Source organism: Python bivittatus, unplaced genomic scaffold, assembly GCF_059951505.1.
Source record: "Python bivittatus isolate LINGU-HERP-01145 unplaced genomic scaffold, Pbiv_v1 ctg000330_np1212, whole genome shotgun sequence".
Classification (NCBI taxonomy): domain Eukaryota; kingdom Metazoa; phylum Chordata; class Lepidosauria; order Squamata; family Pythonidae; genus Python; species Python bivittatus.
In genome coordinates this window covers 6,947,211-6,972,300 of record NW_028277058.1, presented here as the reverse complement: position 1 = coordinate 6,972,300, position 25,090 = coordinate 6,947,211, and positions in this window count along the sequence as shown.

Sequence of the window (25,090 nt, the reverse complement as noted above, 5' to 3'; positions counted from 1 at the left end):
GCAGTGCTAATTGCTGATTTTAAATTGCAATCCTGTGGCTTAAAAAATTCAGGAAATAACAGTCAACACACGTGACCCATGCAAGGGAATCTAAAATTTGCAAGGTATTTTTGTTGTTGTTGTTTCTATAAGCATTCAGTATCCCACTGAAAGACATCACCTAATGCTAGTATGTGAAGGCAAAAAATCACGTGCTAGAAACTGTTTGTATGAATATATATTAATACTCCATTAAACTGGGGAAATTAAAATTGTTCTCTCCTCCTTATGAACTACATATGTGGCACTTAACATATATAAATATTTAAAATGATGACTTTTTTTCCCAAAGAGCAGGATTCAACAGAGTCCATCATCAAACTCATCCCTAAACTGAATTTTAATGAGCTATAAATAAGTTCCTGTTTGAAAAGTGTAAGCTGCATATTACGACTGTTACCCAATTTTTTCATGGTGGTATGGCCCCAATTATAATTAGGAATAATTAATTTGGTACATGGCTGTATTAAAAGCATGTTTAAATGATCAAATGCAAACAATACCAATTTGTTACAAAGGTTATCAGTGTGCGTTTAACTCATTTATAATTTATTAGTATTATTGTTACTACAGTAGAATATGGATCGTATTGGATTTGCTTTCCTCCTCTCTGCCTCTTCCTCTTCCTCTTCCTTATAATATTTCTGATAGACATTTCAGAGGCTCTCCCCTTGGAGAGTTTTTAAAGGCCAATTATCTTATTATTTTTAAGTAATTCCCTTTTATTAAGAAATGCCTTAAAATTGTGCTCCAAGCTCAATTACCTGCCTGTTGCAGACACATCCTTCTGTGTTTGTGTTTTTAAATCAATCAAATGCATATTGTTTGCACAATATATGAATAGATTATTAAGACTAGGAGAACTATATATGAGAACTTCTATAGTTCCAGAATATGATAAACATTAATTGGAGAATCCAATTGAATATTATTAGTCACTCATGACTTATATAAATTAAAACCACTCATTTGAAGACGTTGGGACTCTGATTTCTTAAAAATATCTGTCAACTTCAGGGAGGAAAGTCATTCAGGAAAGATGAGATTCTGTAAAATCTTAATGTTGTATACTCAGATTCAGGACCTTCAGTAAAAGCTTATGCCATTCATTAAACGGTTATGGAGGGGTATCTGACTTTAGGATGTATGTGTGTATACACACACATACGCACACACAAACATGCATGTACATAGTTAATACTTTTGTAATGATCTGGATAGTGAAAGTGTTTAGATGAATTTAATTAATGATGAGGAACATGATGGTCTGCATTGCAAAGTTTTTTCTCTACTTGATCTAGGGACACCTTATTCTCCAACACTTTGCAAGTAAAAATAGGAAAACTCTTGAGAACATGCATCTCCCTCCCTTATTTTCTCACTGCCTGACTTGCTCCAAAATTACACATTGCCAAAGGCTCTTCCCTGGCTGCTGCTTGTTGATTGTTTGCTTTATAATATCCTGTGTCATATTGTTTTTTTTTTTTTTAAATGGATCTGATTCTTTTACTAGGCACACTAGAAAAACACAAATGCCCTTTCTGCTATTAAGTGTCAGCTATTTGGACAGTTCAATCTTATGCAGAGATAGGCATGTCTAGGCTCATTGATTTCTAGCCCTGGATAGGATTAGAATGTTATTTTCATTGGTTCAGACATCTATTTCACCAACTGCAGTGTGAGAAGGGAAGAGCAGGCACCACATATCTACCTAAACATCTCAATTTATTGTGTATTCCTAATGGAAGTAATGAGGAATCTTAATTCAGTTACAGGGTCATGTTTTGTCTGCAGGAGATCATAAGTTCAGTGTTCTATAGTTTCAAAGATGGACAAAGAAACTACCAGCATTCAATGTTAAAGTATTGAGCTAAACAGATAATGATGTAAACCAACTTTCTCCTTCTTTAAATACCCTTGTCCTATTTTTCTGATCTTCAGAGCTCTACCAGATTGAACTGCAAAACCACCCATTTTGCATTTGTGTGTGTATCTTTTTTTCCTTTTAGATTTTTTATCCTGCCTTTATTATTTTTATAAGTAACTCAAGGTGGCGAACATACCTAATACTCCTTCCTCCTCATATTTTCCCCACATACAGTCTCCTGCTTTCTAGCCTGGTGCCTTAACCACTAGGCCAAACTGGCTCTCTTTAAAGGTTGAGATATTGTTTACCATCTCTTTTATGTTCTAACAGTACTTGCATTTCTTCACCAATGTTACCTCTGCCTTCCTCTGCATATAAGTCAAATCTATGGACTTAGGGTTTCCAGGAATAAATGTATAATATTTGGAAAATAAAATATATGAATAACAACTTAGGGATCAGGGGTTTTTCATACTCAGAAAAAGAAAAGTATGTAAAGGCACTGAAGTTAGTGAATAGGAACGACAATTTAAAAACAAATTGGAAGATCTGAAACTGGTAAAGAAAAAAATATGCTACAAAGGCAGTAGAAGAACAAATCAAGGTAAACATCCACTTGGATGCAGCCAATAAAATTTTTGAACAATCCAAAATAATGAAACAGAACCACAATTGTCTGAATATCAACAGCAAATTAGGGAAAAGGTTTTGGAATGTATGAAAGAAACTGTAAGATAAAGATTATCTCATTTGAAATCTACTCAAAAGAAACATTGAAATAAGATTGTGCATTTATGCAAATATGGTTGCCCAATCAATTATGACAAAAATGATCAAAGAAGCAACTCAGCCTTGCAAAACTACTAACAATAGAGCTAGGTTAAAAATTGAAAGCAAGCTGCCAAATCAACAATCAAATGCCGAAGTGGAAAATTAGATTGGAAAATAAAATAAAAATCAATTTTGAAAAGACATTAGCAATTGACAACACTTAAAGCAACAAAAAGTGGAGAATAAAAAAATAAAAATAAAAACAGTTTGCAGAAGTGATACACTCTGGACAATAAAATACTGTAATTGCAGGAGTCATGGAAGAATTAAACAAAGAGTGGTGGCAACTTGTCAGAAAATTGAATGATATGAAAGTAGGATCAGGCATCATAGTCAATTTCATACAAATCAACATATTTCTAGCTTAACTAAACCCACAAAACCAACTACATCCCCTAAAGATAAAGAAATATTGGAATTTTGGAAAAGACTTTTGAAATAACCAAACAAAACCCAGTGAAATGGCCATATGGATATGAGATATAGAAAAACAAGCAAGCCCTAAACAAATGGAAAATATTCTAGTAACAGCAGAAAAAGAACAAACTAAGAAGGTAAAGAATTGTAGTGTACCAGGAAAAGATGAGCTTCTTGGTTTGGGGTTCAAAATTCTCTCCTACCTTCTCATATTTTAAATCATTTCAAGGATTAATAGTTGATTGGCTCATTACAGGCAGAATGTTTCTGATCATGAAAGACAAAAGAGACACAATGTCCACCCAATCACTTGTCTGCCTACAGCATTCAAGCTGTTAACAAGAATCATTTCCATTAACATCTACAAACATCTTAACACCTGATATCAAGTTCACGGTATCCAGTAGAGCAAAAAGGGGAATTTCATAAATTCTGCAGATAAAAAGATGAATTTCTTATTGATAAAACAATGTTTTAAAAAACCTCTAAAAGTCATAAATCAAACCTTTATGTGATTTGGATTACTTACAAAACAGCATTTGATTCACTACCCTATAGCTGGCTTTAAAAATGTTTGGAAATATTTGGAATAAATGAGAAAATCATACAGCTATAATGCAATGGAAAAATGGCAAATGGCAAATTCAGAAGAACTTGGAGCAGTCCAAATATGACAATAATTTTGAATAAAATATAATTGGGCTATGAATTACCTAAGCAAAGGAGAAACATTTCACATTTGCTCTATGTGGATGATTTGAAACTATATGAAAATCATACAGAGAAATTCAGTCACTTTTAGATTCAGTTCAGATGTTTAGTGATGACATAAAATGGAATTTGGACTGGATGAGTTTGTAACACTGATAATAAAAAAGGGAAAATTGAATATTAGATGAAATTGAACTCTGTAGCAGCACGAAAATCAAAGTATGGATAATGGAAGAAAGTTGGTTCTCTTAAATACAATATATCACATTCTTGTGCTGGTTAACAACTGCAATAAAGTTATTTATTTTAATATATCACAGAATGACACCTCTGGAACATGGTTTTTAGGTCTCAAATTATTAGCAACAATTACTAATGTTGGATGTAAAGTTCAAATATCCAAACTGTGGCCCATGGTTGGGATAACAAATAGAAGAAAAGGGGAAGATATAATTTACTTTTTCTTCTTTTTTACTATTGTTTTTAAGTATTCAGGTATAGCTGTGCTTTTTTTGTATTGTCTTGTTATTTTTTTAATGTTTTTTCTTCATATTTCAATATTTTCTTTTTTCCCTCCTGTTTTCTTTGTATTTTTATATTTTAATCATTAAGGTATAAATAAAGAAAAAAGGAAGAAAAAATTCCAAATTCCATATTATGTCATCACTAAACATCTGAACTGTATCTAAAAGTGACTGAATTTCTCTGTATGATTTTCATATAGTTTCAAATCATCCACATAGAGCAAATGTGAAATGTTTCTCCTTTGCTTAGGTAATTCATAGCCCAATTATATTTTATTCAAAATTATTGTCATATTTCCATTTCCAACAATGGAAAAAAGTTATGAAGATTTAGGTGTTTTAGAAACAAATAATATTTTGCATGCCCAAGAAAAAAGCGAAACAAAACCCAATGCCAAACATGTACAACGAACCACAAAAGTCTTAAAACTGAAGCTGAATGATGGTAATACAATACAATCCATTAATATTTGTCTGTCACTGTAATAAGCTACACACTTGGTATTGTTAACTGGACACAAGTGGAAATAGATGCTTTAGACTGCAAGACCTGAACACTTTTGACAATATGCCATGCACTACACCCAAAAAGCAACATATATAGTTTATATTTTCCAAGGAAAATTGATGGTTTTGATTTGTCACAAGGAAAGCAGACAGTGGAGGATGAAATCAGAGGTCTAAATGGTTATATAAAAGCAAGCAAGGGGAGGGTGTTAAGAAATGTCTGCAAGGAAAACTTTCTGAATGTGACAGAATCAAAATGGCACACAGAACTGAACAGTTACCACAGCAAAGGAAAAAAGGGAAAAATAAACCTCGACATAGTCGATACCTGAAATAAATTGAAGGGAAGATAAATAGTAACAAAACATGGCAATAGATTCAGATTGGATCCACCAGGAAAAAACAGAAGGCTTAATGTTTGCAGCACAAGCAACAAATGCATAAAATAATAATAATAACAACAACAACAACAACAACAACACTGGAAACAACAGCAAATGTAGATTATGCAAAGAGAAAGACAAGACTGTTGAACACCTACACAACAGCTGTAGCAAAGCTGCCTAGAGAGATGGTGTAGCAAAAGTGATACATTGGAATGTATGCAAAAAATATAGATTTGATGCCCTGAAGTATTGGTACAATAATCATTTTTAAAAAGTACTTCAGAACGACCACATAAAAATCTTATGGGATTTCTGAATTCAGACAGATTGATATCTAGAACACAACACGCCAGATGTCACAGTAGATGAATAAAAAGCATATTTCATTTATAGATGTAGTAATGCCAAATGACAACAGAGTAGCTTAAAAGGAACTGGAAAAGATTGTGAAAAATCAAGACTTAACAATTGTAATACACAAATTATGGAATAAACTGGGAAAAGGTTTCCCCATAGTTATTGGAGCATTTTAATGGGCATGGGGGTTGGGAGAGTAATTGACCCCACATTGTTGGTGTATGGTTTCCTTGGCAATCATTTGTGTTTTAGTTTGTCATGATATGTATTTTAATTTTAATTTTTTTTAATTTTTATCACTCGTATCTTCATCTGCAAGGTGACCAAGCTGTGTTATATTGATAGATTAAGTTTCAGGCATATTCCAAGATAATTCACAGTGTATTAAACACAATTTATGTATACAAACTCTTCCAGATGTATTACAACGAAGACAACAACGCTGATAGAGTAATACACTATAAAATATATAATCCATTGTCAAAACGTTATTTTAAAAAATACAGCAGCACTTAGAACTAGCAGTACTTTAAATATCCAAAAGGAAATAATGAGGTCTTTATCAGTCTAGAATTCCACAGTCTTGGAATAGGAAGGAATGGAGAAAAAATTTTACAGTATTCTTCCTTTCCACCAAATACGTGGCTCCTCTGTTAAAGGAGGAAGAGGAAGAGGGGGACGAAGAAAGGGGGAGAAGACTCATCTTTCATTATGTTTTACTCCGGGTGACTTCATGTATGCATCCATACACAGGGTTGTGGTGTTTTTTGTTTTGTTTGTTTGTTTGTTGTTGTTTTGCAATAATAAGGAAGACTTTTGCCATTGTTGTCTTCTGTGATTTTTTCCCCCAATTTCCCACTTTAGTCTACAGACCTGAACTTCTTTGGTGATCTATATCCTTGAAGGAGGCCATATCCAATGGTGCTTAACTTTTTCAAGATCAGCCAAGATAATTTACATGTTACCATATGCTATGATGATGGTGAGGGTGATAACAACAAAAATGATAGCAACAATCCTATTAAAATCTCCATACAAAGAAAAGTTATATTTTAAAATAATACAAGAAAGTATTTGAGTAGACCATAGCTGCTGGGAAAGTGCCCATGAAGCTACGACGTAATAAGATTTTTTTTTATGGTTCAGTAACATCATTGTATGAAATGACAAGCTATTTATTAAGTTACTTATTTATTTATTTTACATTTCTCTGTTATTCCGTGGTCTGGGGAATATAGCAACGAATTAGAAAAAGCATGTAAAATCTGAACAGAAAATCCCATTATGGTAAAGCAAAATGCTTTAACCCCTTGGAGACAAATCCATATATTGTATGTACTTGTTATACAGCCTGAGGATTTTATATTTTTATTTATCTCTTTTTGAAATTCATACTATTGTGCTAAGTCATTAGTTGGGGGGAAGTACTTGGACCAGATGGTGTAATTTCATCACCATGAATAAAAAATGAAGGCCAAGATTGTGCTTGAGGTTATCTATGGAAAATAGCCAGGCGTCCTTTCTCAAGAACTTAGAAGATCTGGAAATTAAACAAAAACTGTTTTAGAGAAGAATAAGCAATACTTCTGTGCAGAGATTTGCTGGCATTCTTAAAAACTTTCTATCTTCTAGTTTCCATTAATATTCTGTTTCCAAAGAAAGGTTTTGTAGAGCAACGTTAACATTGTCCAATCAATGTAGTTACTAATTTACTGTACCAAGCAATTGTTCCTATTAAAAGATACCCAATGCTCATCAGGATCTTTAAGATGAATTGGGAATCCTTAATTATGGGCTTAAACAACTTAGCACACAGCCTTTCTCTTTAATAAAACTATTTCCTGCTATAATCAAAGAATCATATCTATGCATTCACAATTTTTTAGGTTAGTTAAAAGGGGGTTGTCATGTTCATGAATAATGTTAATTATTTCTCCTCAGGAAAATTGGAGGAAGTAAAGTAAATCTTGAATGAGTCTGAATTAATGATATGAAATAATTAAATTTGCCCAATTGTTTTGGGAATGGTTAATACAAGCTTTCTAGAAGTTGCTGACCTAGAGTTCAGAAGTCCTAAGGAATATCTACAGAGGAAAGGTGCTGGGAACTACAGTTCAGGACTTTTGGAAAATAGATTCCCCATTGTTGAATTAAAGTATTTTGAAGTATTTTGCTCTCTAGTCTATGTTGGGTCCTATCAATCTAACAGTAAAATCTAGACAAATGAAAGGAATAGGAGTGCTCTCTAAACACAAAGCTCAGCATTGTGTGGATTGTTTTATATGTTCTATACAAATAAATAACATACTATTTTTTGATTGGTGGAAAGAGAACTAGTAAAGCTTGTGAAATATGATCAATGATACAAATCCAACCTGCTGCTTGAAACAAACAAACAAACAAACAAAAAACTGGATAAAAAACTAGTTGAACCTTGGATAGTAGAAACAGATTGTGGAAGGCTATTTAGCAAGTGAGGTAAAAATAAGTCCATGGGAATATGTTGTCCCAATAACTTCTCTGGGCATCTGCAAGGTTCCCAGGACTGTGTTTTAAAGCAATGTGCTCATATTTCTTTTTAGTATATAAATGAAGGATTTCCAGTTCAAAGTGAATAGAACAGCATGTTTTATGCTCCTGCCATTTCCAAACAAAAGAAGCTATCTAATAATAGCTTCTAATCCTGCTTTAGGACTAGTAGGTTATGGATGGATTCTCATGCCTGTGGTGGTCTTCTATGTTATGCTGAATAACAGTTCATATATAAGACACCAGCAGATGTCCTTTGTGTTTTCTGCTACAGTGCTGTACCTTTGGACATTCAGGTATTAAATATACATAAGCTACCACTCTTTAAAACCAATACTATATCTAGCCACGTATCTGTACAGAAACTTAGTTCAAGGAGATTCCATTCACCTCTAAATCTGGTTAGGGGATGTTCTATACATTCTAAGGAGCTATAAGCATAATTCTAAGGATTTCCTCCAGGACAATAAATTAAAGAAGTGGATAGAAAAGAAAACCACATTTCATGTATTTTCTCAAGGATGTCACTGGAGTATACCTCTGCAGTAATTCATTTGGGAGGAGGAGGAGTAAAAAAAAAAGGGCAAGATGGCAGCCACAACCCTGAAATCAAAGCCCCACATCTTTTGTGTGTGTTGTCACATGTAAGTATTAATAAAGGAGGTATTTGTGGCCACCTGTGATGATGTGTGAGAATGACTTTGGGTGGAAGAACCACAGACTAGACAACAGTCAGACAAGCAGCAGCTGAGTCCACAGAAGGAATGTGAGCTTGGCAAATGTCTCAGAAGGGACCATCTGTAGTGTCTTGGGCTGTAAAGGTGAGGTGGGGGGGAGAGATGCAAGATTCTGTTAATGTAACCTCACAATAAAGTTAGAGCTAGTACTTCTGGGTGTGCTTCTTGTCTGGTCTACCACTCAAGGCTGACAACAAACTTGCAAGTCTGAAAGTACATCTCTCCCTCCTTGCCTTTATAATCCAAGAAACTAGGGAAGGTCCCCTCTGAGACTTTTGCCACACCCACATTCCTTCTGCAAAGCCAGCTGCCTCTTTTCTGATCATTGTCAGGTCTGTGGTTCATCCGTTTTCCAAGGTCATTCCCACACACCATCACATCACCATCTTAACTTTTTTTGACCCTCATCTCAGACAGCTCTGGAATCTTTATACTTCAAAGAAGGAAGGTAATGGCCATAACATTTTTGCTCTTTCAAATCTCAGATTCACATGGGGGAGGGTGGGCTATTGTAGAACAGAGCTTTAATAACTAACCACCTAGCTTGATGTTTCCCTACTGTGTTAACTATAAAAAATGACAAAGTAGATCAGATCTGGTCAGCTACATTGTGAATAGGACTGCAATTAAAATAAAACTGAAATCCATCAGGTGAATGAGTCTGTCTCGCTCTAAAGTAATGCTGAAATAAAAGTCTCTGAATTGTTCCCAACAGATGTTAAATGGTACCTGTCCCATTCAGAAGGTATCCAAAATCTTAATGATACAATAAACACTTGATTGTGTTTGTTCCTAATGTACATTACTTCTACAAGTGCGATTCCAGTGTTTAATTCCCTGACAACAGCACCTTTGATAGCCAAGACATCTTGATAACATAATGAACATTTAGCAGTTTGGTAATAGAAAAAAGATCAATGATCAGTGATAATTTCCTGCAAATTGGCAAATCATAAACACCTGGGAAGAAGATTAGAACTGTGCTTTGAGCCATGTGTTAAGAAATGTGTGTTGGTTGTTGGCTGTGAATCCATTTATCTTTTCTACCTTGGTTATACATGTACTTTGTGGATACTGAAGCTCAAACAAAGCCACCCATTGATATCTAAAAAAAAGACCCTGGCACAAGTTTGTAAATATTATATGTACAAAAATATTTTCATTTTTTTTCCTTTCTGCAAATGCAAAGAGAAAAAGAACTATTTATCCATATACAATTTGGAAAAAAATCCACCCTAATACTGTATCAAAATCCTTCTTTAATTGGATGAAAAATAAATGTTATTGTTAATATTCTTCAAGGAAGAAGAAAATGTTGGTGAAAATGTTGGCGAAAGACTGGAGTTTGTGTTCTTCCATTTACCTTAATTATAGTGTGGACAAAGTATGTTTGTGAGTATCTACTTTTTATAGGTAGTAGTTCCAGCAGTTCCAGTTGCCATCGTTAAATGAGGACCACATGGGGTCATTAAGTGAGGACCTCATGTGACCATGACTTCCGACTTCCTGCTGGCTTCCCCTTGATTTTGCTTATTGGAAGCCAGCAGGGAAGGTTGCAAATCACGATCACGTGACCATGCAGATGCTGCACTGGCCATAAGTATGAGGTCCAGTCATAACTACCACTCGTTCAGCATTGTTGTAAGTTCAAACAGTCACTGAAAAAGTGGTCATTAAATGAGGGACCACCTGTATTGTAAATTGCTTCCCTGTCTCATTGTTTCCCACACCTCCATTAAATCCCAAGGGAAGATTGTAGGTCTATTCCTAATAAACCCCATTACCATTATTTTTCTCATGCAGCAACTATACAAAGCAACCAGATTCTTTGCTGATTCCACCAGGTCTATTCATTTTCAGAATAACCATTGTTTTGGCAGAACGCAAAGGGTACTATTCCCCAGAGACTCACAGGTCATTATTTGGAGATAGCTGCTTCTGAAATATTCCATAAGAGGCATGTTAAATAGTTCCCAAGTTTAAAAACATCTAAACATTTCACTCCTCATGCTTCTGCTTTGTTTTTTTCCCATTCAGGCATGTGCACGTGCATGCGCGCACACATACGCATACACACACACACACACACATACTACAGACAGAAAGAGAGAGAGAGAGAATATGAATCAATATGCAAACAGCTAATCAGCTCTCTGTTCAGAAAGTCTCACGGATCTAAGTATATAACCTGACTATTTGCATTTTCCAAATAACAATTTGCATGGAGACCTGATCAATGAATAACTTGGCATGCACTGAACTCAAATGTGTTTAAAATATCTGTCCAAGGCTTCTTCCTCTAGCTATTCCTACCCTAGGACTCTGGGGGCTGTACTTTGCCTCAGTACAGTGCAGCTGAACTTAAAATCTTGGTATCCTGTGGGACATCATATACTGTATTACTATATCACTGGCAATACTCATTCCAATGGCCAGACTTCTCTGTAAAATAAATCTATCCTCTGCAAGTTTATTTAGAGTTCTTCTTCTGAGTTTTCAACCTTCTTCATTTTTACATTCAGTATAGCCAGAACATTACTGATCATCTTTCCCTTATGTATCCTATTACCAGTTAATTACTAAAGACTGGATTCTGTCATTCTTTTCCCGAACACCAATCCTGCCATTTACCTATGCTGCAGCCTTTCTTCTTTGCCTCCAGACTGTCTTCCACAACAGTAACTATGCTCTACCAGTTCTCCTGGCATCCTGCATAAAACAAGTTTGGAAATACAAACTGTAGTATATATGTGCTACACAGGGTTGTCCACAGGAAGGGGTCAAAAAGTCAAGATAGCAGCTGTGCCTGTGTGATTGAAATCTTGTTCCTTTTGAATGTGTGTATGATGTTGTTGCATGTACAAAGGAGTGTGCCTTCAACTGTGTGGTTACAACTGCACAATTTTTTGATCTCCCCTTTTTTGATCCCCTCTGGAGCTGCCCCTGGCTCTACACAACTGATGGCCAGAGCTTAGTATTCTCTCTCAAGAACTGCCATCAATAAGACCATGTTTTTAAAAATAATGGCATAATACTTGGCTGCTAACATCTTACCAGTGCATTTTTAAGTTTGATGTTGCCAACAGCAATACAGTTTGAAATTATAATGTGTATACTACTATATGTTCATTTCGGCATGATTAGTTTTAGTTATACCCATTATAAATGCCCTGTTATCCAAAATAATACGGGGGAGTTTAAATATATTTTGAATAAAATGGATGTATGTTCTTTTATTGTAAAATAATCATCAGTGTTATTCATATCACTACTTATTAAAACCTAGCCATCTCAACAGAACCACAGGGTTTAATTAAACAAGAAGCATCAGAAGCAGCATTATTTCTAGAGAAGAAAGCTTCTAATGAAAAGGACAATACTGCTTTGTCTATTCACACTGGAAAGATGGACACAATAAGTGCATTTAAAAAAATTACAGGCCAGTTACAAAGAGATGAGAAGACAGCAAGTAGGTTTCCTCCACTTTTGAAATAAAATTGAGCAACAACAGTAATTTAGGGGTAATGAAGCCTACAACCTGATTTAAAAACCCCTTTCCTTATATTTGTCCTGTAGGGCTCTCATGCCTGAAATGTCAATATTGTACCATTTTAGGTTTATACAGGAAGAAAAGCCTTCATAAGAGTGTAGTGTCCAGAGCCAGTTTGGTGTTGGCCTAGAAACCAGGAGACAGTGAGTTCTAGGCCTGCCTTAGGCACATAAGCCAGCTGGGTGACTTTGGCCCAGTCACACTCTCTCAGCCCAACTCACCTCACAGGGCTGTTGTTGTGGGAAAAATAGGAGGAGGAAGGAGTATTGGTATGTTTCTGGCCTTGAGTTTTATATGAAAAACAAAAAGGCAGGATAAAAATCTAAAAAAAAACAAAAACAAAGCCTTCATAGCATGATAGATATTGGAGAAAATCCAGTGTTACTACGGAGCGATGCTTATTAAGAATCCTCCTTCCCTTATTCTTCCCTTCCCACTGGCAGATGTGACCTTTTGCTCAGATTTAATGCCAATGCTGCCTATAAAAATAAAACTTCTCTTGCGGGAAGATGAAAGAATCATGTAGGCATCCTGTTGATTGTATTACAAATTACATCCAGTTTGCTTCCTCCTCCTTCTCCTCCTCCTCCTCCTCCTCCTCCTGCTGTCTTTGGCAGTCTTTTCATAACTACTGTATTTGCTATAGCCTATGAAAGCAACCATTTAATAAACATCATTTGTATTCTGAAATATCCTCAGCAATTCCTCAGTAGCATGTTGATTGCCATCCAATCTGAGGGACCCACCATCCAACGCTCTATCACCAATCACTTTGTACAGTCTGTCCATGTCTTGATAAAATACTATTGCCTTATCCCATGCAGCACGAAATGATGCCTTTGCCATTGTCACTAAAAAGACCATCCACCTCCAGCATCTTGCTATATCGCGGCTGGCCAGTGCTGTTTGCTTTAGCTGGGCAGCGGGGAGACCTTCACATCTTGGCTGACCTTGCTGGGAGTATATAGTCTTGGCATAAACTCCCAGCATTCTTTGCTCATCCAAGCTTCTCTTTTTTTTTTTTAAATTGAACTTTGAAGAAAAGATATGAACAAGCACAAGAAAGAACAAGAACAAGGAATAAAACAGTATAATAAAGATAAATAAACTGACATTTTAAAATGTCATAGAGACCATACCTTTCTTTCATTCATTAGTTAGGGTTAGAGTTATCCCTCTCAGGAGCACGCGCACACACAAATACACACATATAATGAGACAGCATGGCATGATTTCGGGGGAGGCAAAATAGGATTTGAAGAGTGTACTTCAGTGCCTCCACTCTGTTTAATATTTTGTTTGTTTTCCTCTGAAAATAATTTAGATTTTTCCTGCTTATTTTCTAGCTATTTCTATTTTGTTTGCATTTGCAGAGATTCAATAAAACAATGTGTGTATGCATGTGTGTGCTTTCATTTGTGGCTGTTGATGTGTTTTTTATAAGCAAAGCAAACAAACCAAAAGAAGGCAATCTTATGCTCCCGTGGAGACATTCAGGGGGGGATATCTATGTTTTTTAATACCTCACGGGGAACAAATTATTAATTTATATATAGCATTCTTACTAAATACTCAAATTATAGTAATATATATATTTAAAAAGAGGAAACAAAAAAAAGAGAAAAAATTGATGGAAAGATATAATATCAATAAGTGGACAAAGAAGTTGTAAAAATTGTACAGTTAGTGCTTGGTATATCATAATATTTTTAATCTATATACCTATTGGCTTATATTTCTGCTGTACTTTCCCTGTACTTCTAACAGTATGATGTAATTGCCAAGAATACTTTTACAATAAGAATTTTTATTTTTTAAAAAACTATTTTATTTTAGATTGTTAACAACACAAGCCTAATCAACTCTACTTAGACATATATTAACCTGGGTTAATGAAAATAGGTATAGAATTACCATCTAAAATTATTATCTGGTTGTGATGGCTCAATTCAACCATCTTAAAAATTGCTTTCCTTATCAACCAGCTTGGTCTGGATACCTAAAAAATGTGAAACAGACAGATTTCTAATTTGTTCCTTTTAGAAAGAAAATGGGGCTGGGGAGAAATTTGTTGAATTGGTGGTCTACAGCAACAGTGTCTAGATTCAAAATGGTTTTTGCTTGCGTAGGCAAGCAAAGCCTTGCTTCTTTTTAAAGTGGATTGCGTGCACTTAAAAAGGGCTGCAACTTCACTCACCCGATCACTCCCCCCACTTTGAAGCCAATGATTATTCTGCTAATGCTCCTTTGTTGAAATTTATTTTTAATTGCTTGCATTTTTAATTGCCTCTTCAGGGAAATCCCGTTTAAGCTATCTGGGAAATTTTGAGTATATTTATTTGCACCTGGTTTTAATCATGTTTGATTCTCCCACTGATTCAATAATTTATAGTGGGCCTGGATCATGTTGTTAAAATTTCAATAGTCTTGGTGCAAATCAATTACTCTGGCAGTATGCTGAGGAAAGTATTAACTGGGAGATCAAAATAAGTTTATAATACAGACTGATTCTTTCCATTAATGGTATGTTTCTCAAAATCCAGTATGGTCCTTATTAATAACCTTGGATTCCTATTGTCCATTTTGGGGGTTCCATGACCCAATGGGTAAAACATAGTTGTTGTTTTTAAGGAAATCATATTTTTTTTTAATAGCTTACTTGACATTCTCCATTCTGCTGACTTCTTGGATCTGGTAACATTTTTCTTGATCAGTACCATATATTCTAGCAGAGTTCTTTATTTGTCATTCTGAATAAGGTTAATTTCCTTTTTGACTTTACTTTAACTACTTTTATTTATAATTTATATCAATGGAAATTTATCATTGGATAAAATTAATGTCCCTGGTGATGAGCAAAGCAGCAGCATCAGAAGTGGGTCAAAACAGGCAAAATAGTGGAGGCAGTTTTGCAGTGCAAGCCCTTGTCCGTGCGTTATGATGCCAAGCTTGCCATCTTCTCTGTTCCTCCTGAGAAGATGGGTGTGCATCAATGAATGAAAAATATATTCATTCATGCTGTCCACCCTCTTCTACAAAATCCAGGACCCATTTCAGGTAGCTCTTCCTCTCTCCCTCCGGTATTTCTGAATAAAAGCTGAACAACTATATACAAACACTGGGCAAACTGGGCTAGAATTCCCCATAATGCATCTATGGTAATTTATTTTTCTGCAGATTATTATTTTCCCTGCATTCATCTCTCATTTTAGCATATTTTGCACAGTAAACCAGGACGTGGCCCAAGACAACATTAAAATTTTATTGCTATGTAAATAGAACTGCTAATTGCTTCTCCAGGCACCAACGTAAACTTGCTCACTTGTAAGGTCATAGACAGTTTTGTCTATAAAAGCTTAGTATGAGATAGAAATATTTTCTATATGATTGTACACCAAGTGTTTTGGAAAACATGTTATAGAATTATATATGTCTCGTATAAACTTACTTAGTTACTTATTTATTTATTTATTTATTTATCATCCTAAAAGTTTTAACTTTTGATAATGCTAACATGCTCTCTTGCTACACTAAAAACTTTAATGATGCACAGAAAGTTGGAATTCACTAGAGATTATAGAGGAGACAGTGATCATATTTGGCATATATCATTTTGGCTACATGCAAGATCAAATGGCTAGGATATAAATGGGAGGGGCTACATGATGGGAAGGGCTAGATCATGCCTGGGTAGTAATAACAGAATTTTATATACTAAATAAATAAATAAAATAAAAATTAAGCGGCTAGTTCTTTTTTTTCCCCCTTTATTCAACACATTACTGCATTCCAAGTATCCATGCTGGATTTCCATTGCTTCATCAGAAGTGAAGCAGAGTGCCTAAGATTGTTGACTGCATAGTAACAATACTTAATTTCATTTTTGCTGACAACTCCTCTAGCACTTTCATAAAAATTATTTTTTAAAAAAAGTTTAAGATGCAGAATAGAACCCCTGGCAACTAACAGAAAAACTCCTATAGGGCAGGACAAGTGACCTCCAACTCCACATTCACTTAATGCCAGCATCCACCTGGCAGTATCAGAGACCTGACACAGCAGTTCCTACATCCTGGAATGTTCTCATAACTAATGGAGTCAACAGTTACTTCAACACTCCGCCCCCCACAAAGATAGATAGATAGATAGATAGATAGATAGATAGATAGATAGATAGATAGATAGATAGATAGAATAGTTATTCTTATCCTGCCCCTCCAAGAAGACTGTGTGTTCTACCCCTCTAGCAACTGAAGGGAAAAGCATTCAAGAATTGATCAGACTGGCCTGGATTGAAGATGAGTGACCAGATCTAACCCAGTTGTAGAATGCTCTGTATCTTGCTACCCAGAGTCCCTTCCCCATGATGAATCTTTCTAGTTGTTAGTGTTATTAGAGGTGTAAGTTGGGTAGTTTATTGGGTGGGAGCAAATAGTCCAAGTCCTATCACAATGGATTATATCTGATTAAATCAGGTCTAGGTGACATGGCTACGTTCCAGATGTTGTGGATTACAGTCCCCTCCCCCCAATTCTTGGCCATTCTCCAAGCTGACTGAGGCTCACTGAAGTTGAACTCAACAACTTCCAGAAGACATTGAGTTTTCTGCCCTAGATTCCAGTCCGCTCAGTTCAAACACACGTTTTAAAACACTGAGCATTCCTTTGCTGAATGCTCATTCATCTTACAGAAAGCTGGAGAAAACTCATGCTAGGCACTGAGTTGTTTTTTTTTTTTTTGCTAAGATATTTGCTTTCAGGAGTGGATTTCCCATAGTATATGATCTAAAAGCAAAGTCACAGCTAACCAGCTGTTCTTTGAGGTAACCTACTTAATGTTTTCTACTTTTGCAGTTCCCATGAAATCACTTAAATATTTTCCTCTACCTGCTTTACTATTTTCTCCTGAGTGCTTTGTCCCAGAAATGTATTTTATTGCATAAGTTTAATAAGGTAGAGGATCTGGATGTGCAGATCTCTGAGAATGTGCTTTACTTTGAGGAAGGCTCAATCCCCTCAACATTCCTTTGTGAAACAACACAGACCAATCTTGCTTTTTGAGAATGAAACAAAGTTGCTGTGTGGCTTTATTTTGCTTGCATTGACCAGCACTGTCACAGACCTCTTCCTCTTCTAGTCAAAGCAGACAATATGATGTGAAACACTTTGTCAAGGCAACTTGCACTGCCTCTTCCCCTTGAGGAAAATAGTCATGTTGATTCCATGACATGAAGTTCTTTATTGACGTGTATCCAAGCTACCTTACCCAGGCTTAATAGATGGCCCTCAGCTAGCCACATTCCATTTATGACGTTAGGTTGTCCTTCTCTTGGTATCTTAGCAACCTGACTTTGTCTGTAGGAAAGAGGAGGCATTTTCTCAAATACAGTATACAGCTTGCACTTCTGAGGAGAATTTTTAAGCAAGAAAATTCACCCTTTTTTAAAACTATCAACTCTGTTCTGAAGTTCAGACATAATATGCAACAAATTATTCCAAGGCAGATGAGTTTCTATAATTTGACAAAGGAAGATCACCCAGATGGATTAAGTCATCTTTGATAATAAGATCAGTAGCATCTGTCCATTTTATTAAGCCATCTGTGTCACAAACTAGTAACTTTGTTTCTTGTGATTAATGTTGTGGCTTTCAAATACAAAATATTTACACTGAAAAATGTTCATCCTGTCTTCAATGGGAATTCATCTGAAGCAGCTTTGGTGCATGGAATATTAGAAGCAAGTGGACTAGAGAAAGAATTGAAATTAGAATATTTAAGAAGAAACTTAGAAGGGAAGAAAAAACAGCTTCATAGGGATCCTAGCATAATATGTCATTATTATCTTTTTCTTCTTTGTAGCTGATGAACTGTCATCAAACAAACTGATGATTCAGACTTTACTTTTAGGACAATTTGTCAGTGAGACAGTGAGTGAGATGTGATGAGGCAAAACAGAGTATGTTTGCTTTGTTAACAAAAGTCAATCCTGAGGGTGTTTCTGAGCAGATGAAATACATCCAGAAGGAAAAGGCAAATAGCAAGCAGAAGTGTTCGCTGTTTCTCACAGCATTATCCAGTAGGGTACTGTGTAATGACCTATATCTCTAAATATGTTTCTGCTATAAGAATATGCACTCATTCTTTTCATCCTGAGTTTTATAGGTTTGGACCTATATGGAAAAATTCAAATAGTGGTACTGGAGAGGGGGAATTGCTCAGATCCAAGCCATTTATAACATGGTCTCTGAGAAGGGTTCATCTTGCCTCTTATATTTTTAAATATGTATATAAAGCTATGAGTGCCCCAATCTAAGCATTTAGAGAACAATGCCATCCATATGCAGGGGCGCCAGCTATAGTTGACAGCACCTTCCCCCAGTCTATAGTGGGGCTGCACTGTTGGTGTTCTCAAGGGTGTGTTGCTCATTACCCCACTCTCTCTGCTCCATTGTATTTATTGATTTATTGATTTATGCAATTTCTATAGCTGCCCATCTCAATCCAAGTGACTCTGGGCGGTGAACAATTTCAGTAATTAAAATATTACAAATTATACATATAGGCAGTTGAGAATTATCATAATAATTACATAAAAATCAACAGTGCAACCAGGTAATGGGCCCTTAACACTTGGGACCCCAGGCTCAGGCACATAGCCAGGTTTTTAAAGGCTAGTAGGGTGGGGCCATCCTGAGCTCTAAAGGAAGAATGTTCTCACTGCTTCTGAGAAGAATGTTCCCACTGTGAGAAGGCACACCTTATGGTCCCCACCAGCCAACATTCCTTGGCTGATGGGATCCGCAGAATCCCCAACCTACTAAACCAAACTGGACAGGTGGAAACAATTGGGAGAGGTTGGTTCCTTAGGTAACCCAGTCCCAAGCCATGCACGGCTTTAAAGGTGGCAATCAACACCTTGAATTGTGCCTGGAAACACACTGGCAACCAATGCAGCTGTTGTAGTAGTGGTGTTATATGTGCTGCATATCTGGCACAATTTACTACCCGTGCAGCTGCATTTTGCACCAGCTGAAGCTTCCAAATGCTCTTCAAGGACAGCCCCATGTAGAGCTCATTGCAGTAATCCAAACGGGAGGTAATGAGGGCATGAGTGACTATGAGGAGAGCCTCCCAGTCCAGCAATGGGCACAACTGGCACACCCCTAAGGTATGCAAAGGCCCTCTTAGCCACGGCTGTCACCTGCTTTTCAAGCAGGAGCTGTGAGTCCAAAAGGACCCCTAGATTGTGCACTGGGTCTGTCTGGGGCAGTGCTACTCCATCCAATACCAAAGATGTACCCCCCCCCCCCAGGAAGACCAAATACTCAAAGCCACTCTACCTTGCTTGGATTGAGTTGTAGCCCATTACATCCCATCCAACCCCCTACAGCCTCCAGAAATTGGGATAGGACATCCACGGCATCACTCAATGGTCCTGGGGTGGAGATGTATAACTGGGTATCATCTGCATATTGATGGTACCTCACCCCAAACCATTGAATCACCTCACTCACTGGCCTCATGTAGATGTTAAATAGGAGAGGAGAGAGAACTGAGCCCTGAGGCACCCCTGAGGGGCCATGGGCTGGATTTCTCCCCCATCAATACCAATTGAAATCAATCTTGGAGGAAAGAGGAAAATCAGGACAGCACAATGCCACCTACCCCCAACTCCCAAGGTCAATTCAGAAGGATACCATAATCGATGGTATCAGATGCCACTAGGAGGTCAAGAAGAGCAAGGATGGATGCACTACCCCCTTCCCGCTCCCACCAGAGGTCATTCAAGAGTGTGATCAATGCTGTTTCAATTCCAAACCCTGGCCTGAATCCTAACTGAAAGGGGTCCAGATAATCCACTTCATCCAGAGTCCTCTGCAACTGCCACACTACCACACTCTCCAACACCTTCCCTAAAAAGGGGAGGTTGGAAACTGGAGGAAAGTTTCCAGATCAGTTGGGTCAAGCAAAGGCCCCTTAAGGAGTGGGTGCAGTACCGCCTCCTTAAGAAATGGTGGACCCACTCCCTCCTTTAATGATGAATTGACCACCACCCATACCCAACCACATATCCCCTTCCGTGCAGCTTTAACAAGCCAGGAAGGGCACAAATCTAACATACAAGGTAGCAGTTGCAAGGGCCCTGTCCACTTCCTCAGGCTCAACAGGCTCAAACTCCCCCCAGATTACTGAGCCAGAACATGCAAATTGCCCAATAGGCTTCTTTTGTACTCCTCTTTGCCCTAAACAACCAAACACAACTGTGTGACAATCAACCATACCATTCTTTTATTTGTGTGCCAGATGAGCTAGTGGATGTATTAAATGGTGCCTAGCATTAGTTGATGGACAGGATTTGTATTGCTCAATTATATTTGCTCCATCCAGAGGTGGAGTTCAGCCTGAATAGAGTTGCATTACCTCTTGAAGAAGCAAACTTGCAGTGTGGGAGAGTACTAACTTTATTTTTAGGGCTCACATTACCTTTGTTCCATGGAGTCTTTCCCTCCTACTAAGGCTATTAGACAGTGCTGCATACTATATCTCTGGATAGTAGTTGCTTGAGTATGGCAATTTGTGTCCTGGGAACCTCCAGGTTAGACAAATGTAACTGAAATTGTCTTTGGAGTTTGTTTAGAAACTGCACCTTACCCCAAACATAGCTATTTAGCCTGGGTTGAATTTGGATAATCTAAAGGACTGGTTATTCCATCATGCCTGTAGTGAATCATAGATATGCACCATTTCTGCTCAGAGTTTTATTAGAACCAAATTAAATCTGTCTCTTGAAATGTAAAAGATCTCATTTTTAAAAGCCTAGACCTTAGCTTTATTCAGGTGCACAGATTCTCTGCCAGAATACAGAATGTATCTAAACTTATGTTTAATCATGAGTACATTTCCTTCCTTTTAATTTTTGTTTAACTCCCCTCACCCAAAGATATTAATAGAAAATATAGTCCATAGGGGGAAAAAGCATACTGAATTTTTTGAAAAAGCTTCCAGAAAAGACCTTCATTTATAGTTTTAGTGATTCAATTTTCACCATAATAGCATGTTCTCCTTCCGTAAGGTAAGCAAAAGCAATGTTCTTTTTTTCCCAAATCTTCTCCCCAACCCCCACCCTTTTTTTGTTTTTTGTCAAAAGGTCAATTTGCTCTTCTATCCTTTGTCTTCCAGTAACTGGGTTTACAGTATCTTATTCTGAAATCCAAGATTCATGTTATTAAACAGTTGGTAAAAAAGTTACCTTAGGCTCCAATTAGCACAACAATGTGACCTTATATATAGTTGGTTCTTTCATTCTTTGTAAAATATCATGAGAGAGAGGGCTTGAAAAAAGGTCTAGGTTTTTGAATATTTTACTACTGTTTCTGCCTTAGGCAACATTGTCAATTATTAGCCTATCTCCTTGGTAAATTGAAGGTTGTGATAATCCATTTATGGAATCCTTCCATAAGGTACTCCCCTAAAGATTATACCAAAGTCTTTTTAGCATCAGGCAAAGATGTTATTTTCCCAATTTTTAAAATTGTAATCTGTGATGTAATTGTTCTAACTGTTGTTTTGATTCTACTCTTAATTTCTTATTTATGTCAGAGCTAATCATGCAGAACGTACATCATATGATCCAGGAATAGAGTGCTATCTTTATTTACTTCTATAGATCATTCTGGTCAATAGTGACTCAATACTTGAAGTTGTCAGCTGTGCAAGGTAGTCCAGACAAGAACCACACCCAGGAGTACTAACTCCATATTTATTGTAAGGTTACATTAACAGAATCTTGCAAGTCTGAAAGTACATCTCTCGCTGCTCATCTTTACAGTCCAAGAAACTAGGGAGGGTCCCTTCTGAGATGTATGCCATGCCCCATTCCTTCTACAGACTCAGCTGCCTCTTATCTGAATGTTGCTTAGTCTGTGGTTAACCAAGTGTGAAACTCTGTCCTTTTCCATCATTTATAAAGAATGATGTGAACTTTAGATATTATGTTGTCTAATCTTCACATGGTGCCCTCTACTGTGAGATCAGAGTTTTGCTCTTTCAAAGGTTCCTGCTGTGGATGTCTTTACATGAAAGAGTAGGCACCTCCTGGCACCATCTAAATGTTTGGGATTTCAATTCTCTCAGGCTAAGCAGCAAGTACAATGCAAAGGGATTGTGGGAGTAACAGAACAACATATGGGGAGTGCCCAGATTACTTTCTCCTGCTTTAATACAATCCCACATGGAATGTGACTGGGCTATAAATGTTTAAACTTTACCCGCAACTTTGTGTTCTCTGTTCAAGTTACCTTAACTTTTTAGATATCTTCGATGAGAATGGAGGATTAGTCCATTGCTCAAACCTAGCATTCTTCTTTTTCCCCCTAATGTAAAATATAACTCCAAAACTTGGTAGTTTTAAAAAGTACGCAGCACTTGAAATGGGACACTCATAATAAGAAACCCTTTGATCATTTGTAGTGCAAAAGACTAACTGGATATGAGGTATAGATAAAAGGGCAATAATGTGCTCTTAAAAATAAAGATGTTTTTCAATGCGGCTAGCCAAGTTATATATAGTTCACTCAGAAGATCTCTAGATCTAAGAGTTCTCTTTCATTCTAGCATCTGCTTTGATTTCCATATTGTGAAAGGAAATGATAATAAAAGCATACAAGTAGAAAAAGAGTATAGAATGTAGGAACAAGTGACCCTCCGCTACACCAAGAAGATTCAAGCTTTCCCAGATAGATAGATAGATAGATAGATAGATAGATAGATAGATAGATAGATAGATAGATAGATTTAGTGAATTGATTTCCTGCATTGGTAATGATATTAAAGTGTATACTCATTAACTTTTTACACCATGTCACTTGAAGATAATGTGTAGCCATTTCTATCATTCTTAGAAGATATTGAATATTCTCATTTGAGCATTTCTCAGAACAGTTGTCCATGATGGGAGTGAGGGCAAGGGGGGAACAGTAAATTTATTGACCTTTCGTATCCATGTTTTTGATTCTTCTGTGTTCGTGTATTGTCTATATAATATCCATGCAAATGGAGTGCAAGCAATATTAAGCAAACATTTCTATACATACGTATCCATATAATTCCTTTCAGGGTAAGGTTCATCATACAAAATACAGAAAAGGAATAAGAACTAAAATAGCTAAATCTAGTTTATACCAACCCCGTTCACAATATCACACCATATTTGCAAACCATCCTTACTTCCCTTTTGTTCTTTAACTTTTTATCTATTTTTCTTTTTCAGAATCTCATCAACTGGACCCAACCATGACTTTCTTGTCTTTCTGCTCTTCTCATCCTATTCACTCTTCCTTCATACATTTGTTTTGAGATTTGATTTTCATTCATTCTCTCTATATGATCAGATCACCTAAATATACTTCTTTTGTACTCGTCCCACTTTTGTATTGAATACACACTCGTACAACACCCATTCATTCTTGACCTGTCTCTTTTAGTTTGCCCTGTGCTCAACTTACATTTATGTTTCTCCTGACATATCCTGCCCTTACTTCCATATAACTAAGTGGGAGGCAGCACACACTTTCTCGCAATCATTTATACCCTTTTCAACAATGATTCACTCCTCACAACATACCACATACTACCCATTATCTTTCTAGCAGTATTTGCACATCTTCAGATTTCCTCAACCATTACCCCATCTTTGGCAAATATTTTATCAGGAAATATAAATGTATTTATTTGCTTTAGCTTTTTTGCCCTGTGTGTATAACTTGTGATTTTTCAGTTCATGTTTCCTCCTAAATACAGCCACCCTATTCTTTGATACAGTAATTTTCAGATCCATGTTCCTCACTGCGTCATATCATCTAAAATTTGAGGCAGATTGTTTGGGTTCTCAGCCAACAACCATCATCCAGGATGCAGAAGTACATGCCTGCCGATATCCCCTGTTACTTCATCTCCTCCTCCTCCCTTGCTATTTCGCAACATTCCCACAGCATATTTTACTTCCTTTTCCTCATTTTTTTTTTTTTTGGATGCTAACATTTATAGCTTTCATTTCACTTAAACTCTTGAACATAGCACTGCCATTCTCTCTCTGTCTCTCTCTCTCATGTGCATGTATATATATACACACACACACACACACATACACACACACACACACACACACACATACGTGGTACCTCAGGTCATGAACGCTTCTGTTCACGACCAATTCGGGTCACGAACAACTCCATTCGCAAAATTTTGCTTCCGTTCACGAACGCTGGATCGGGTGACGAATAGGATCTGCGGCCATTTTCCCTCCCATGACACATGGTCGTGGCTTCCTGTAGGGAGGGGGACTGTCCCTCCAAGCAATAACCGCCTCCCCACCCACCTTCCTGTCCTCCACGCCAGAAGTCGAGTCGAGCAAGGTTAGCGTTCTCTCTCTTCGTACTGTACTTTGTGTCATATTTTTGTGGTTTAAAAAAAAATACATATGGTTCAGAACGGATTAACCGTATTTACATTGAACCTTATGGGAAAATTTGATTTGGGTCGCGACCAATTCGGGTCTTGACCAGAGTCGCAGAACGAATTAAGTTCGTGAACCGAGGTACCACTGTATATATGGGATATCTAAGCTTGGGCCCTTT